The following is a 17,914-nucleotide window of genomic DNA, read 5'->3' on the forward strand; positions in this document are numbered from 1 at the left end:
GTAATGTTGTTTCTAACAATGAGATGAGGCATCCTTCCTTATGGCGACGTCACAGAGGAACTCTTAATGAAAGCACCAATGTCGGTGTCAAAACCGGCGGATCTCAGGTAGGGGTCCCGAACTGTGCGTCTAAGGCGGATGGTAACAGGAGGCAGGGGACACGATGTTTTACCCAGGTTCGGGTCCTCTTGATGGAGGTAAAACCCTATGTCCTGCTTGATTTATTCTTGATGATATGAGTATTACAAGAGTTGATCTACCACGAGATCGGAGAGGCTAAACCCTAGAAGCTAGCCTATGGTATGATTGTATCTTGTTCTACGGACTAAAACCCTCCGGTTTATACAGACACCAGAGGGGGCTAGGGTCACACAAGGTCGGTTACAAAGGAGGAGATATACATATCCGTATTGCCTAGCTTGCCTTCCACGCCAAGTAGAGTTCAATTCAGACACGAGACGAAGTCTTCAATCTTGTATCTTCATAGTCCAACAGCCGGCCAAAGGATATAATCCGGCTGTCCGGATACCCCCTAATCTAGGACTCCCTCACCCACCTTCCGAGTCTCCATGTCGCGGCTCCGCCTTGAGCTGTTGTGCCACTTCCGAGCCGCCCGGGCTTGCGGCCCCGCGCCGTCGTCACTCGCCTCAGTCGTCGCTTGACCCGTTTGCGTCGTCCGTGCCTGGAGCTGCCTTCGGCCATCCGAGCCGCTCCAGTCAGTGCACCACTGAGCTGTCACACCTGCCGCTTTACCAGCGCCTCCGTCGTCGACCCGCTGCCGCATCGGGCTGGCTTTGCCGTTTTGGCCTTTGCCCTAAAACCCCGACCTGCCTTGCCTCGGGTTTCTCCAGTTATGCAGCGGCCAGCATCCGTCGTCGCGCCTCGTTGAGCCGCCCGTGGCCATCGTTGAGCCGCCGCCTTGGCCCGTTTCCAAGTCGCCGCTGCTGGTGGTGTTTGAGCCGGCTTCGCCTCTAAAACCGCCCGTGCTATGGCTCGTCTCCAGCAGCTGCCTCTGATGGATGTCGCCTCTGCCTCTACGGGCCGGCCCTCGCTGAAGCTCACTGACCTGCCAGTATCACCGCTCACTCGCCAGACTCCGACCCGCCATCGGCCGCAGCGCCCCGTGCGCCTGTTACAACCCGAGTCGCCAATCGAATCACGGGTGCCCTGCCCCTCCAGTTCACCGCGTTAGCGTTACGCGAACCGCCATGCGTGAGTCGCCGTTTTTGCCTATGAGCCGGCGGCTAACCCAGAGCCACCGGATGCTCTACACCTCGGCTGTCGCTGAGCCGCCGCTGCATCTCTGCTTCCAGAGCCGCCCCGAGCCGCCCTTGTGACAAGTTGACTGGCAGGTCTCATGTCGTTCTCTGCAGTATCCCCGCAACAGTTATTGCTTGTTTCAACCGCTGCTGTAAATCGCCGTCTTTGGCTCGCCTCCGTTGGGCGCGACTGCCTCTGCTCCAAGCCACTATCCCGAGTCAACGACGTCGTTCTGAATTGGCCTCACTGCACGGGTTTGCGACGTACCAAGTCGCTGAACGCCACTCGCACCGCCGCCGGGTCATAAGCAACATCGTAGGGTCAAACCGCCCGTTTCCACTGTCATAACCTCAAACCGATCTTGCGGCACATGTCCTCATCGTCGCGCCGGTGCAGCTACGAGTCGTTGACGCTTCGGTGCCTTCCGTCTCCACTGCAGTGGCTGTCGGTGTTGCGGGCTGCCATCTCCACTCCTACTGCAACCCGCTGAGCTGTCTGAATCGCCCCACTGTTGCCCCGATGTTCTGAGCTGCCGCTCGTGTCAACTGCAGCGGGTGAGCCGCCCCTACGTGAGGGCCTCCGTCGAGCCGGCCACTTCACCCACCTCATCAACCTGTGGACTGCTTTGAGCCACCCATATGCACCTGCACTGCGCCTCAACCCGCCACCATGCATTGACCCTGCTTGCCATCGCCGCCGCAGCACCGAGCCGCTGTTGTACTGAAGCTGCATTCACCTCGTGTCGTTCCATCATGGCAGGCCACCCCTGTCTCTAAGGCAAGCCTCCTCAAGCTGGCTCACCTCCGTTGTCGGCCGCCGCCGGGTCAAGTCGCCGCGCTTACAGCTGTTTTGAATCGCCGACGGCCCAAGATCCGGCCTACATCCGTTGTGACTAGCCCCGTCATGGGCCTCTTACCAGTCGTCGCGCTGAAAAAAGTTGTTTGACGAGGTGACGGTTCGGTTGGAGTAATACAAGGGGTCATGGACTTGCGTGAGGTGCTTTGTGTTGTCTGATGAGTGGACGATTAACAAGAGCAGAACCTTGATGGACTTTTTAGTATATTGCCCTGAAAGTACCAAGTTTCTGAAATAAGTCAACGCAACAGATACCATCACATCATAAGGTGCGTTGTTTGAGCTTCTAAAGAGTGCTCCCACCAAAAATCAAATCAGGTGCTATCTGCCTTATCTACTTTCCAGTATATATTTTATTCTTTCGAGGACAATTACTCTCGCACTGCCATGTCTTTCATGCAGAAAAATTCTTCAATATAGAAGACACCATTAAGCCATGGGTATAGAGATCCCATGTGCATCATCCAGTGGTCCAGTCTACACTGATATACGGAGGCCGTACTGGCATATGTCTGCATCGCGGTTTTTAACAGATGGGCATTCAACTATCAACATGCCGGGGGCTGACCTACATCACAGGCAAACACACCTCTCGTCATGCAGTGGTCCGGTTTAGATCGATTCACATGGAAAGCGCCTATGTCGTTGCCCAATGAATATGTACAAGCCGCCGCACCGTGGTCCGGTCTATTACAACAACTCTGAAGAAGGTCATAGTGTCAGCCTCTACCTCCACCAGATGGTTCATTGGATAGGCGTACAAATCACCACCACTGTGTTTTGGTTAAACAACCAGCTGGGATGAACCGCTAGTCGGATTACTGACACAAATCATACGGGGTCATTTATAACCCGCCACGGTTGACCTCAAGTTTCCGTGGATTCACATCGCATTATCAGTGTCAAGGATATATAATGAGTGTTGCGAAGATCGTTAACTCGCCACCTTGCCTCCAGCTTCAACATGTCCCAATGATCCGTTGTTCAACTATACGCTGGTTTATATCAAGGTCAAGTATGGAGAATCTCAAGCCAACTCCTCGAGCCGTCTTAAGACTCGGGGGCTACAATGACGTGACTCGGCAGAATTGGCCAGTTTCAGCAAAATTCAAGAACTCTGGGTCATTGGAGGGAAAATAACCCGGCCCCGGAGATTACTGCTATATCGATGAAAATTTAAGGGCCGTTAGAAAGTTTCCGGCTCAAAATGAAGGTTCCGGTTCAAGGGAAATATGTCTCCTACAAAGCGCTGAAACTCTTAATATCTGGTTCACAATCTGGCTCAAGGGAAATCTGTGTCCCACAAAACTCTGAAGCTCTCAAATCCAATTTAAAACTCTGGTTCAAGAAGAATATCCATCTCTTGCAAGTTCGAGTGCTCAGGAAAATTACAGGGACCAAAGAGAGTTGGATGAACAACATAGCGCAAACGTAGGTCCCTGGCGAGCACAAATTGTCAGTATGTCACTAGGGGGCTTCCTGTTCAAACATAGGTGTACTCACCAAAGAGAACATAGCGTTAGTACCCTCTTGACCAGGTTATTTGTTGGGGAACGCAGTAATTTCAAAAAAATTCCTACGCGCACGCAAGATCATGGTGATGCATAGCAACGAGAGGGGAAGAGTGTTGTCCATGTACCCTCGTAGACCGTAAGCGGAAGCATTATGACAACGCGGTTGATGTAGTCGTACGTCTTCATGATCGACCGATCCTAGTACCGAAAGTACGGCACCTCCGCGATCTACACACGTTCGGCTCGGTGACGTCCCACGAACTCATGATCCAGCAGGGTGTCGAGGGAGAGCTTCGTCAGCACAACGGCGTGATGACGGTGATGATGATGCTACCGGAAAAGGGCTTCGCCTAAGCACCGCTACGATATGACTGAGGTGGATTATGGTGGAGGGGGGCACCACACACGGTTGGAAACAATCAACTTGTGTGTCCAAGGGTGCCCCCCTGCCCCCATATATAAAGGAGCAAGGGGGAGGCCGGCCGGCCCTTGGGACGTGCTAGGAGAGGAGGAGTCCGGAAGGAGGAGAGGGAGAAGGAAAGGGGGGCGCCGGCCCCCTTCCCTAGTCCAATTCGGACCAGAGGGGGAGGGGCACGCAGCCTGCCCTGGCCGACCCTTCTGTCTCTCCACTAAGGCCCATGTGGCCCATTAGTTCTCCCCCCCGGGGTGGGGGGGGGTTCATTAACCCTCCGGTACTCCGGTTTTCTCCGAAATCACCCGGAACACCTCCGGTGTCCGAATATAGCCGTCCAATATATCAATCTTTATGTCTCGACCATTTAGAGACTCCTCGTAATGTCCGTGATCACATCCGGGACTCGGAACTACCTTCGGTAGATCAAAACACATAAACTCATAATACCGACCATCACCGAATGTTAAGCGTGCGAACCCTACGGCTTCGAGAACTATGTAGACATGACCGAGACACATCTCCGGTCAATAACCAATAGCGGAACCTGGATGTTCATATTGGCTCCCACATATTATTTTAAGATCTTTATCGGTGAAACCGCATAATGATATACGTTGTTCCCTTTGTCATCAGTATGTTACTTGCCCGAGATTTGATAGTCGGTATGTTAATACCTAGTTCAATCTTGTTATCGGCAAGTCTCTTTACTTGTTCCATAATGCTACATCCCGTAACTAACTCATTAGCTACATTGCTTGCAAGGCTTATAGTGATGTACATTACCGAGAGGGCCCGCAGATACCTCTCCGGCAATCGGAGTGACAAATCCTAATCTCGATCTATGCCAACTCAAGAAACACCATCGGAGACACCTGTAGAGCACCTTTATAATCACCCAGTTACGTTCTGACGTTTGGTAGCACACAAAGTGTTCCTCCGGTATTTGGGAGTTGCATGATCTCATAGTCATAGGAACATGTATAAGTTATGGAGAAAGCAATATCAACAAACTAAACGGTCATCGTGCTAAGCTAACAGATGGTTCATGTCAATCACATCATTCTCTAATGATGTGATCCCATTAATCAAATGACAACTCATGTCTATGGTTAGGAAACATAACCATCATTGATTCAACGAGCTAGTCAAGTAGAGGCAAACTAGTGACACTCTGTTTGTCTATGTATTCACAATGTACTAAGTTTCTGGTTAATACAATTCCAGCATGAATAATAAACATTTATCATGATATAAGGAAATATAAATAACAACTTTATTATTGCCTCTAGGGCATATTTCCTTCAGTCTCCCACTTGCACTAGAGTCAATAATCTAGTTCACATCGTCATGTGATTTAACATGAATAGTTCACATCTTTATGTGAGTAGTTCACATCTCCATGTGACTAACACCCAAAGGGTTTACTAGAGTCGATAATCTAGTTCACATCGCTATGTGATTAACACCTGAATAGTGATCATGTTTTTCTTGTGAGAGAAATTTAGTCAACGGGTCTGCCACATTCAGAGCCGTATGTATTTTGCAAATTTTCTATGTCTACAATGCTTTGCACGAAGCTACCCTAGCTAATTGCTCCCACTTTTAATATGTATCTAGATCGAGACTTAGAGTCATCCAGAAGTGTTAAAGCTTACATCGACGTAACTTTTTACGACGAACTCTTTGTCACCTCCATAACCGAGAAACATTTCCTTATTCCACTAAGGATATTTTTGACCGCTATCGAGTGATCCACTCCTGGATCACTGTTGTACCCTCTTGCCAATCTTATGGTGAGGTACACAATAGGTCTAGTACACAGCACAACATATTTTATAGAACCTATGACTGAGGCATAGGGAATGACTTTTCATTCTCTTTCTATTTTCTGCCGTGGTCGGGTTTTGAGTCTTTACTCAACTTCACACCTTGCAACACAGGAAATAACTCCTTCTTTGACTGTTCTACTTTGAACTACTTCAAAATCTTGTCAAGGTATGTACTCGTTGAAAATATATTAAGCGTCTTGATCTATCTCTATAGATCTTGATGCTCAATATGTAAGTAGCTTCACCGAGGTCTTTCTTTGAAAAACTCCTTTCAAACACTCCTTTATGCTTTCCAGAAAACTCTACATTATTTCCGATCAACAATATGTCATTCACAGATACTTATCAGAAATGTTGTAGTGCTCCCACTCACTTTGTTGTAAATACAGGCTTCACTGCAAGTCTATATAAAACCATATGCTTTGATCACTTTATCAAAGCATATATTCAAACTCCGAGATGCTTGCACCAGTCCATAGATGGATGGCTGGAGCTTTCTAACTTTGTTAGCACCTTTAGGATTGACAAAACCTTCTGGTTGCATCATATACAACTCTTCTTTAAGAAATCCATTAAGGAATATAGTTTTGACATCCATTTGCCAGATTTCATAAAATGCGGCAACTGCTAACATGATTCAGACAGACTTTTAAGCATTGATATGAGTGATAAAATCTCATTGTAATCAACACCTTGAACTTATCGAAAACATTTTGCGACAATTCGAGCTTTGTAGATAGTAACACTACTATCAGTGTCCGTATTCCTCTTGAAGATCCGTTTATTCTTAATGACTCACCGATCATCGGGTAAGTCAATCAAAGTCCATACTTTGTTCTCATCCACGGATCCCATCTCAGATTTCATGGCCTCAAGCCATTTTGCGGAATCTGGGCTCATCATCGCTTCCTCATAGTTCGTAGGTTCGTCATGGTCTAGTAACACGACTTCCAGAATAGGATTACCGTACCACTCTGGTGCAGACCATACTCTGGTTGACCTACGAGGTTCGGTAGTAACTTGATCTGAAGTTTCATGATCATCATCATTAGCTTCCTCACTAATTGGTGTAGGAATCACTGCAACTGATTTCTGTGATGAACTACTTTCCAATTCAGGAGAAGGTACAATTACCTCATCAAGTTCTACTTTCCTCCCACTCACTTCTTTCAAGAGAAACTCCTTCACTTGAAAGGATCCATTCTTAGCAACAAAATAACTTGCCTTCAGATCTGTGATAGAAGGTGTACCCAACAGTTTCTTTTTGGGTATCCTATGAAGACACACTACTATGATTTGGGTTCAAGCTTATCGGTTTGAAACTTTTTCACATAAGCATTGCAACCCCAAACTTAGAGAAACGACAGCTTTGGTTTCTTGCCAAGCCATAGTTCATATGGTGTCATCTCAACGGATTTAGATGGTGCCCCATTTAACGTGAATGCAGCTGTCTCTAATGCACAATCCCAAAACGATAGTGGTAAATCGGTAAGAGACATCATAGATCGCACCATATCCAATAAAGTACGATTACAACGTTCGGACACACCATTATGCTGTGGTGTTCCAGGTGGCGTGAGTTGCGAAACTATTCCACATTGTTTCAAATGAAGACCAAACTCATAACTCAAATATTCACTTCCACGATCAGATCGTAGAAACTTTATTTTCTTGTTACGATGATTTTCTACTTCACTTTGAAATTGTTTGAACTTTTCAAATGTTTTGGACTTATGTTTCATCAATTAGATATACCTATATCTGCTCAAATCATCTGTGAAGGTCAAAAAATAATGATACCCGCCGCGAGCCTCAACTCTCATCGGACCGCATACATCAGTATGTATTTTTTCCCATAAGTGAGTTGCTCGCTCCATTGTTCCGGAGAACGGAGTCTTAGTCATCTTGCCCATGAGGCATGGTTCACAAGCATCAAATGATTCATAATCAAGTGATTCCAAAAGTTCATCGGCATGGAGTTTCTTCATGCGCTTTACACGAATATGACCTGAACGGCAATTCCACATATAAGTTGCACTATCATTATTAACTTTGCATCTTTTGGCTTCAATATTATGAATATGTGTATCACTATGATCGAGATTCAATAAACCATTCACCTTGGGTGTATGACCACATAAGGTTTTATTCATGTAAACAGAATAACAATTATTCTTTGACTTAAATGAATAACCGTATTGCAATAAACATGATCTAATCATATTATGCTATACGCAAACACCAAATAACATTTATTTTACGTTCAACACTAATCCTGAAGGTAAAGGGAGTGTGTGATGGTGATCTTATTAACCTTGGAATCATTTCCAAAACACATCGTCACCTCGTCCTCAACTAGTCTTTCTTTATTTTGCAACTCCCGTTTTGAGTTACTACTATTAGCAACTGAACTAGTATCAAATACCGAGGGGTTTGCTATAAACACTAGTGAAGTACACATCAATAACATGTATATCAAACATACCTTTTTTCACTTTGCCATCCTTCTTATCCGCCAAGTATCTAGGGCAGTTCCACTTCCAGTGACCATTTCATTTGTAGTAGAAGCACTCAGTTTCAGGCTTGGGTCTAGCTTTGGGCTTCTTCATGGGAGTGGCAACTTGCTTGCCATTCTTCTTGAAGTTCCCTTTCTTTCCCTTTCCCTTTTACTTGAAACTAGTGGTCTTGTCAACCATCAATGCTTTTTATTGATTTCTACCTTCGCCGATTTCAACATCGTGAAGAACTTTGGGAATCGTTTCCATTATCCCTTGCATATTATAGTTCGTCATGAACTTCTAATAACTTGTTGATAGTGACTAGAACTCTGTCAATCACTCTCTTATCGGGAATATTAACTCCCACTTGATTCAAGTGATTGTAGTACTCAGACATTCTGAGCAGATGCTCACTCGTTGAGCTATTCTCCTCCATCTTGCAGGCAAAGTACTGTCAGAGGTCTCATACCTCTTGACACGGGCATGAGTATGAGATACCAATTTCATCTCTTGAACATCTTATATGCTCCATGGCGTTCAAAACATTTTGAAGTCCCGGTTCTAAGTCGTAAAGCATGGTGCACTAAACTATCAAGTAGTCATCATACCGAGCTTGTCAAACATTCATAACATTTGGATCTGCTCCTGCAATAGGTCTGTCACCTAGCGGTGCATCAAGGACATAATTCTTTTGTGCAGCAATGAGGATAATCCTCAGATCACGGACCTAGTCTGCATCATTGCTACTATCATCATTCAACATAGTTTTTCTCTAGGAACATATCAAAAAAACAGGGAGCTACTGTCGGCATTCTCGGAACGGGGGTCCCCAGACTTGCCTGCCTGCGGCCCACGGTGTGGCTCTACGAGCAGGCCCGTATGGCCCATCTTCACCAGAAAGGACTCAAGACCCTCGCGAGGGGCCAGGCCTCGCGAGGCGAGCGACACAAGACCTCCTCAGGAGCGGCCTCACCAAGCTGGCTCGCGAGGGGTGGAGAGTTCAAGGCCAGGCGAACCTCGTGAGGTTCTAGTGACGTGAGCCATGACGACCAAGGCCAGGCGGGCGCCAGCGCGCACAATGTCCTGGTTTCCTCTTCGGTGCTAAGGAAGCAAGTGTAGGCGCAGAGTATCGAGGCGTCAAGTAATGATTTCCATATCGGTGCAATGGGACCAAGACCAGAAGGACGGCGAGACGCAGGTCACCGTGGAACCCAAGACGACGTCACCACCAGAGCCTTTTGCAGGAGAAGACTGCTTTTATCAGGATAAGCTGTACTCGCTGTCCCCTTTCGAATTGGCCGTTGTTGGCTCCCTTCCCGCTCAATATTTGGGGAGAGGACCAGGGCCTCTATAAATAGGACTAGCCACCACCATAGCCGGGGGTCAGATCGAGAGGGACCAGAACAACCACAAGTTCACCAAGCACAAGAACTCCCCTCCTCAGGAGGCTGTTCTTCCCCTTGTACTACTCATCCTCAGCCCAAGAGGCAATCCACCACACCACACTGGAGTAGGTTATTACACCACAATGGTGGCCCAAACCAGTATAAATCTTGTGTCCTTTGTGTTGCGAGTTCGTCGAGTTAGTTCATAAGATCTTAGCTGAGTTAGGACGTGGATCGGTGGGGGGGGGGGAGATCTTCGTGCGCACCCCAGTGTTCGAACCTTGAGGGTTTTGCCGGAACCCGTGATCCGACATTTGGCGCGCCAGGTAGGGGTGCCCCGAAGCTTCCCTTTTGTCGCTCCACGACGCTCGCCGTGCTCATGCTGAGCCGCGGGCTGCCCTCGCCGCCCGCGTTGCTCAGACGGCTCGTCGGCGGGCCGCCCCATCGTTCCCCGTCGCCTGCCGCCAACGCCGCCACCGGCTTGGCGGGGAACGAGCAGCAAGCATCCTTGCTGCACCCCTCGGTGCGGCGGGTCGGCCGCACCGCCACTCCATTGCTGACCCCGGTCGGCTCTTTGTCCCACGCCCGTCGCGCTCCCGTGGACGCGCATGCCGCTCTGTGCATGGCGCGCGAGCTCCTGCGCTATCGCCCAATCGACGACCTCTACGAGGACTGGCTCGACCGCATCGCCGAGCTTGTCAGCGCCGCAGGGGGCTTCCCTACTCCGTCCCTCTCGCCACCTCGCCCTCCGCCAGCCGCGGGCGGCGTGGCCCACAAAGTGCCTCCACCACCTCTGCCCCAAGATGAAGTCTTGGCGCCCATGCGCGCGGCCCCATGGCGTGACCTACCACGTCCGGCGCCCGCGCAAGAAGAAAGAAGCTTCCAAGAAGTCCCTCGGCCGCGAGAAAACACCCCCGCGCTCCCTGCGCCACCACGGCAAAACTGTGTGCCGCCTGCGGCGGCGGTGCGCGGACTCCATCAAGGACAAGTTCTCCACCAGTGCAGAGTCCCGGTGACCACGGCAGGCTGCCGCGCCTTCACCCCTGAGCTACATAGCGTCGCTTGGCCGAGCAAGTTCAAGCCGGATCTGCCAGCTCGCTACGACGGCACCCCGACCCCGCGGAGTTCCTGCAGCTCTATGAGCTGAGCATCGAGGCAGCCAACGTCGACGAGAAAGTCATGGCGAACTGGTTTCCCATGGCTCTCAAGGATGGTGCCCGCTCCTGGCTCCTGAATCTGCCTCCAGGCTCGATCTGCTCCTGGGACGAGATGTGTGACCGTTTTGTCGCCAACTTCCAGGGCACTCGCCACCGCCCACCGGTTACGGGTGACCTGCGCCGCGTCAAGCAACAACCAGGAGAGACCCTCGAGAAGTACATCCAGCGCTTCAACAACGTTCGCCTCAAGATCCCCAAGGTGACAGACGAGGCCATCATCTCTGCGTTCTCCATGGTGTCCGCGACGTCAAGAAGAAGGAGCAGCTCGCCATCCATGAGGATCTGTGCACATCTCTGGAGTTTTTCAACCTGGCGACCAAGTGCACAAGAGCTGAGGAGGGGCGCCTCCCCCTCCTCGAGCTCACGGCTGCGGACCCGGAGGAGAAGAAAGCCAAGGCCAAAGACGTGAAGCGCAAGGGAGCAGTCGTGCTCGCGGCGGAGCCGGACACAAAATGCGGCAGGGACCAGCCTGAGTCATCCAAGAGTAGCCGACCGTTCTGTGCCTTCCATAACCTGCATAGCCACAACACTAGCGACTATCAAGAGCTCAGAGCCATTCGAGAGGGACGCTTCGGTCGACGCCCCGAGCGCAATGATCGAGGCTACGGCCGTGGAGGAGGACGTGGTGGCGGACGCTGGGATGACCGTGGCCCGCGCTAGGAGTGGCACGACCGGCCTCGTGAGGACCACTGGCAGGATCAGCCTCGCGAGGGCGCCTGGAGGGATCGGCCTCATGAGGATCGCCCTCAGGGCAACGCCGGTCTTCCTCCACTACCGCCACCACCAAGAAGAAATGACGACCACCACCAAGCCGAGGGGGCTGGGGGCTTCCAGGAGCCGCGTGCCATCGCCTACATCTTGGGCGGAGCTCAAGCCCCAGCATCACAGCGTATCTTCAAACAGTTTGCCCGCGAGGTGAACGCAGTCCTCCCCAAGCTCGAGGCCACACGCCCGCTCAGGTAGTCCCAGTGTGCCATCACGTTCCGCTCAGCAGACCAGCTCAAGTGCGCGGCTACTGCCGGCGTCCTCCCGATGCTTTGTTCACCCGTCATCAGCAACGTGCAAGTCACCAAGACCCTCATCGACGGCGGCGCAGGGCTCAACGTCCTGTCCATCGAGACGTTCAACAGCCTCCAAGTGTCGTATGATCAGCTTTAGCCCACCAAGCCCTTCTCAGGAGTGACCGATGGCTCCGCCATGCTGATCGGTTAGGTCCGCCTCCCAGTCACCTTCGGACAGCACAACAACTACCGCATAGAGCTCATGGACTTCGACGTCGCCCACATCCGTCTACCATACAATGCCATCCTCGGGTATCCGGCCCTGGCCAAGTTCATGGCCGTGACGCACCACGTCTACAACGTCCTCAAGATGCCAGGAAGCGGCGGGATCATCACAGTCCCCTGCGAAGAAAGAGATGCGGTGTGCTCCCTCGAGCGCGCCTTCCAAGCAGCGTCAATCGAAGACCCCGGCAACAATGCAGCTCGGTACCCTCCTGAGGTCGTCCCCAAGAAGAAGAAGCAGCAACTCCGTGTCAGACCTTAGGAGGGCAGCACCGCAAGTGGCACCGCGTCAGGATCAGCGCCTGCACCTGGGGCGCCTCCCTCTATCGCATAGGAAGGCGCACCCGGCGCCCTCCTCGGGCAGGGCTCGAGGGCTCTCTTCTAGAGGGCCACAGACTTCGCGAACGTCATGAGGGAGGCGCTCGGGCACCACTTGGAGGCGTGTTTCACGGCACGTCTCCTTTAGGAGGACACTAGGTGAGGGAGTCCTGGATTAGGGGGTGTTCGGGTAGCCGGACTATACCTTCAGCCGGACTCCAGGACTATGAAGATACAAGATTGAAGACTTCGTCCCGTGTCCGGATGGGACTTTCCTTGGCGTGGAAGGCAAGCTTGGCGATGCGGATATTCAAGATCTCCTACCATTGTAACCAACTCTGTGTAACCCTAACCCTATCCGGTGTTTATATAAACCAGAGGGTTGTAGTCCGTAGGACATCAACTCCATATACAACAATTATACCATAGGCTAGCTTCTAGGGTTTAGCCTCCTTGATCTCGTGGTAGATCTACTCTTGTACTACCCATATCATCAATATTAATCAAGCAGGAGTAGGGTATTACCTCCATCGAGAGGGCCCGAACCTGGGTAAAAACATCGTGTCCCTTGTCTCCTGTTATCATCCGGCCTTGACGCACAGTTCGGGACCCCCTACCCGAGATCCGCATGTTTTGACACCGACATTGGTGCTTTCCTTGAGAGTTCCTCTGTGTCGTCGCCTTTAGGCCCGATGGCTCCTTTGATCATCAACAACGATGCGGTCCAGGGTGAGACTTTTCTCCCCGGACAGATCTTCGTCTTCGACGGCTTCGCACTGCGGGCCAATTCGCTTGGCCACCTGGAGCAGATCGAAAGGTACGCCCCTGGCCATCAAGTCAGGTTTGGAAGCCTAAAATACATGGCAGACATCCGCGGAGATTTGATATTCGAAGGATTCGAGCCACAACCAAGCGCGCCGCACTGTCTCGCGGGGCATGATCTAGCTCTATCACAGAATAGTATCCCGGAGGCCGCAAACGCACCAGCTCTGACCCTTAATTCGGAGCCAGTTGTGTCAATCGAGGATGAGCGGTTGCACGTCACCTCGGGGGCTGCGATCTCAAAGGAGATCGAGCCGAACGCCGGCCCCACACTCCGTGTGACTCACGACTCCGAGGATCCGGACTCCTCTCCGGACTCCAAACCCCCCGCGCCCCTACCGATCAAATCCGATTGGGCGCCAATAATGGAGTTCACCGCTGCGGACATCTTTCAGCACTCGCCTTTTGGCGATATCCTGAATTCTCTCAAGTCTCTCTCTTTATCAGGAGAGCCTTGGCCGAACTGTGGTCAGTGAGGATGGGATACGGACGATGAAGAAATTCAAAGCCCACCCACCACCCACTTGGTAGCCACTGTCGACAATTTAAACGACGTGCTCAACTTCGACTCCGGAGACATCGACGGCATGGATGACGATGCAGGAGATACCAATGAACCAACGCCCATAGGGCATTGGACAGCCACCTCATCTCACGATGTGTACATGGTGGATACCCCTAAAGGAAGCGACAACGAGGAAAAAGGGGATGGAACGGGAGATCGACCCCTCGAAAAGCAATCAAAGCGTCAGCGTAAACGCCGACCCAAGCCCCGCCTTGATAAAAACCCAGCCATAGAGCAGGACGAGCCGGTAGACGACGAGCAGACCTTAGGGCAACCGTCCGAACAGGGCAACACGGATAGAGAAACCGAACATCCCTCCTCCGGCGAAAACGGCATTCTGGACGACCTCACGCCGGATAAACCCATGGAGCAGAAGAATCTCCACAAGAGGCTCGTTGCAACTGCACGCAGCCTGAAAAAGCAGAAGCGGAAGCTAAAAACAGCGGAAGATGCACTCCGGATTAGATGGAGCAAAGTAATCAATACCGCAGATAAATACGGCGACGGTCGCCGCACTAAAAGCTATCCGAAAAGAAAGCTACTACCTGAATTCGACGAAGAGGCCCTAGAGCCCTCGCATTCAAAAAATAAGAAAGCCACACGGTCGGATAGACGACCCCACAGAGCGGCAAGCAGCGCTGCACTTAAATCGGCATGCGACCCACCTAAGGATTCGCATCATGGCCCAGTTAGGTCCATTTATGGGCCAAGAAAGCAAGCTCTCGTAAGCAATGCAATAAAGCCATCATCAGAATCCGGCACACCCAAATACAGGGGCGCCGCACACCCCCTATGTTTCACCGATGAGGTCTTGGACTATGAATTTCCAGAGGGATTCAAACCCGTAAACATAGAGGCATATGATGGAACAACAGACCCTGGAGTCTGGATCGAGGATTATATCCTCCACATACACATGGCTAGAGGAGATGATCTCCACGCCATAAAATATTTACCCCCTAAGCTTAAAGGGCCAGCCCGGCATTGGCTTAAAAGCCTTCCTGAAAACACAATTGGAAGTTGGGAAGAGCTCGAGGATGCTTTCTGAGCAAATTTTCAACAGACCTATGTCCGCCCTCTGGATGCAGATGATCTTAGTCACATAACTCAACAGCCCAGAGAATCAGCTCGGCAGTTGTGGAATAGATTCCTCACTAAAAAGAATCAGATAGTCGACTGTCCGGACGCCGAAGCCTTAGCAGCTTTCAGGCATAACGTCCGAGACGAATGGCTCGCCAGACACCTCGGCCAAGAAAAGCCAAGAACAATGGTCGCACTAACAAGCCTCATGACCCGCTTTTGTGCAAGAGAGGACAGCTGGTTGGCAAGGTGCAGCCCCAGCGACCCAAGTACATCCGAAACTGGGGATGGAAACGGAAAACCGCGACGCAACAAGGACTGTCGCTGGACTAAGGAAAAAAGTCCGAAGAGCACGACAGTCAATGCCGGATTCAAAGGTTCACGACAAAATCAGACAAAACCACCCCTCCAAGATAACAGGGACGATCCATCCAACTTAAATAAAATCCTGGACAGGATATGTCAGATACACAGTACTCCCGGGAATCCTGCTAACCATACCCACAGAGATTGTTGGGTTTTCAAACAATCCGGCAGACTCAATGCCGAACACAATGGGCTCGACACACCAAGCGAAGACGAGGACGAACCCCAAAAGCAGAGCACCAGGAAACAAAAGAACTTCCCACAACAAGTAAAAACAGTGAACTTACTTCACATAACAAAACGTGCGGCGCCCATAAAGGTACGCACCACATGACCTATCCCCAAAGGGTCCCGCCACTGGTTGTCAAAACCAATCATCTTTGATCAGCTAGATTATTCTAGAAATATCAAGAATGCAGGCTAGACTGCCTTGATACTCGGTCCAATAATTGGCGGACTCCGGTTTTCAAATGTCCTTATGGACGGCGGCAGTGGACTAAACCTGATATATCAGGATACAATCCATCACATGGGGATAAACCCAGCAAGAATCCGCCACAGCAAAACCTCCTTTCAAGGGGTAACACCTGGACCGAACACCCATTGTATGGGTTTTGTCCGGCTCGAAGTTATATTTGGCTCTGCCGATAACTTCCGCCGTGAAAAGCTGACCTTCCATATCGTCCCGTTCTCAAGTTGCTATCAAGCACTACTGGGACGCGAAGCTTTCGCCCGCTTTAACGCAATACCGCATTATGCATCTCTCACGCTTAAGATGCCCGGTCCACGAGGCATCATCTCTTTGAAGGGGAAGCACTAAAGTGCGCCTCCCCAAGCGGAGGACTGTGCGGCCGCTTTGACAGCCCCACAGTAAAATGGCCTCACCGGCCAAAAAACTTTGAAATAGGTCATTAAAGACCACGAATGCGGATAGACGAGTTCGGGACAAAATCATCATTGATGAAGGCTTAGTGGCCATATACCCCCACTAGGGGCTCCATGCATATACAATAAGAGACAATAATGCTCAATTTTATATATTTTATGCTTTGTTTATTTTAAACTTTTGTTCGGCACGACCCGTTTTCAACTCAGTTCCTCTCTTTTACAGATACGGCACAACGGAGACACAGGCGCAGACGTGCAGTAGGGACCCGTCCTAAAGGATTCTTTTTAGATTAAGACCCTGCGTAAACCTTTTTTACTGTCTCTTGTTGCTACACATCCCCTGGTTTTTTCTGATATAACCAAAGGAGGAGGCTGGCGTCTTGGCATGTGGCCACATCAGAATTTTTGCACGTACCTGGACACTAGGGGCTTTTTTAATAAAGAGTGTTGTTTCGCCCGCACTCATAAAGACCGAACACCTTAGGGAGTGTTCGGCGTCGCGAGTTTTGGCATTATATGCATCAGCTCCGAATCATGTCTTTGGTCAAATGTTGGCTTGCCCGGCTCCTGAGTTCGGCTACCTTACGTTCCGCTCTATCAGTTAAGGTAGAACCAGGAGAACTACTACGATTGTGCCCCGGTCGGCCGGGCGAGCACCTCAGTAGAGAAAGCCGAAAACTGACTGTCATGATGTAGCGTGAGACTGGTCAGCCACTCGATGACCTATCAGAATCTATCAGATTCCTCCGCTTTAGCGAAGGGCCGCTTCCCAGTCAGGCACATACGCGCCCCGAACTCGGGCGAGCGTAGTCGCCACCAAGGGGCTACCTAAATAGTCTCACTGTCAAGCTCCTATGGCTAAGTGAAAGTGTTAAAGCATTATAGTCCGGTTGCCTGGCCCGCTGCGCTATCACCTCCTTTGTAGGACCAAGACGTTGGGTTAAGTGTGAAAATGCGTCTTCTGCGAGCACCCCCGCACTATGTGCGTGGGGGCTGAAGCCAACGACTGCCATCTTTTAGATTTTGTATATATATATCTTAAAACGGCCGCACAGGAGGTGTTCCCAATACTTGAAGGCACAAGTATAAAAAGGCCACTACAGTTTATCAAAATATTACTTTATAATTACATATGCTATCATAACATAGCATCTTTCGAGCATTGCGTCTCTATTACACGAGCGCCTTCAAGGACTTCCTGAAAATAGTGCTCGGAGGGTACTCGGCTTTTGTCCGAATCTCGGGACGCAACAACGGTGGTCTCCATCTCTGCCCAGTATGTCTTGACATGGGCAAGAGCCATCCTTGCGCCCTCTATGCATGCTGACCTCTTCATTGCATTAATACGCGGCACCTCGTCAAGGAATTGCTGCACCAAGATGAAATAACTCTTCGGCTCCGATCTCCCCGGCCACAGATGACCCATGACGTACTTCATGGCGAGTCCGGACAACCTATTCAGTTCGGCCCATTGAGCCAAACGATCGTCCACTGCCAGTGCACGCTCTGGATTGTGAAACTGCGACCAGAAAAGCTTTTCCACTTCGCGATCTTTCTGATCTCGAAAGTGTTCGGTCGCATCAGCAGCACTCGCTGCCAAATCCAGATTGGTATCCTCC

General features: G+C 50.6%; 1 pseudogene; it reads left to right on the forward strand.

Annotated features, from left to right (window-relative positions):
• The first annotated feature begins 10,559 nt into the window (after positions 1 to 10,559).
• On the forward strand, positions 10,560 to 12,590 carry LOC147990371 (uncharacterized; annotated as a pseudogene).
• Positions 12,591 to 17,914: the final 5,324 nt, after the last annotated feature.

Source organism: Triticum urartu, chromosome 1A (genome assembly GCF_056163025.1).
Source record: "Triticum urartu cultivar PI428250 chromosome 1A, HENAU_Tu73, whole genome shotgun sequence".
In the NCBI taxonomy this organism is placed as follows: Eukaryota; Viridiplantae; Streptophyta; class Magnoliopsida; order Poales; family Poaceae; genus Triticum; species Triticum urartu.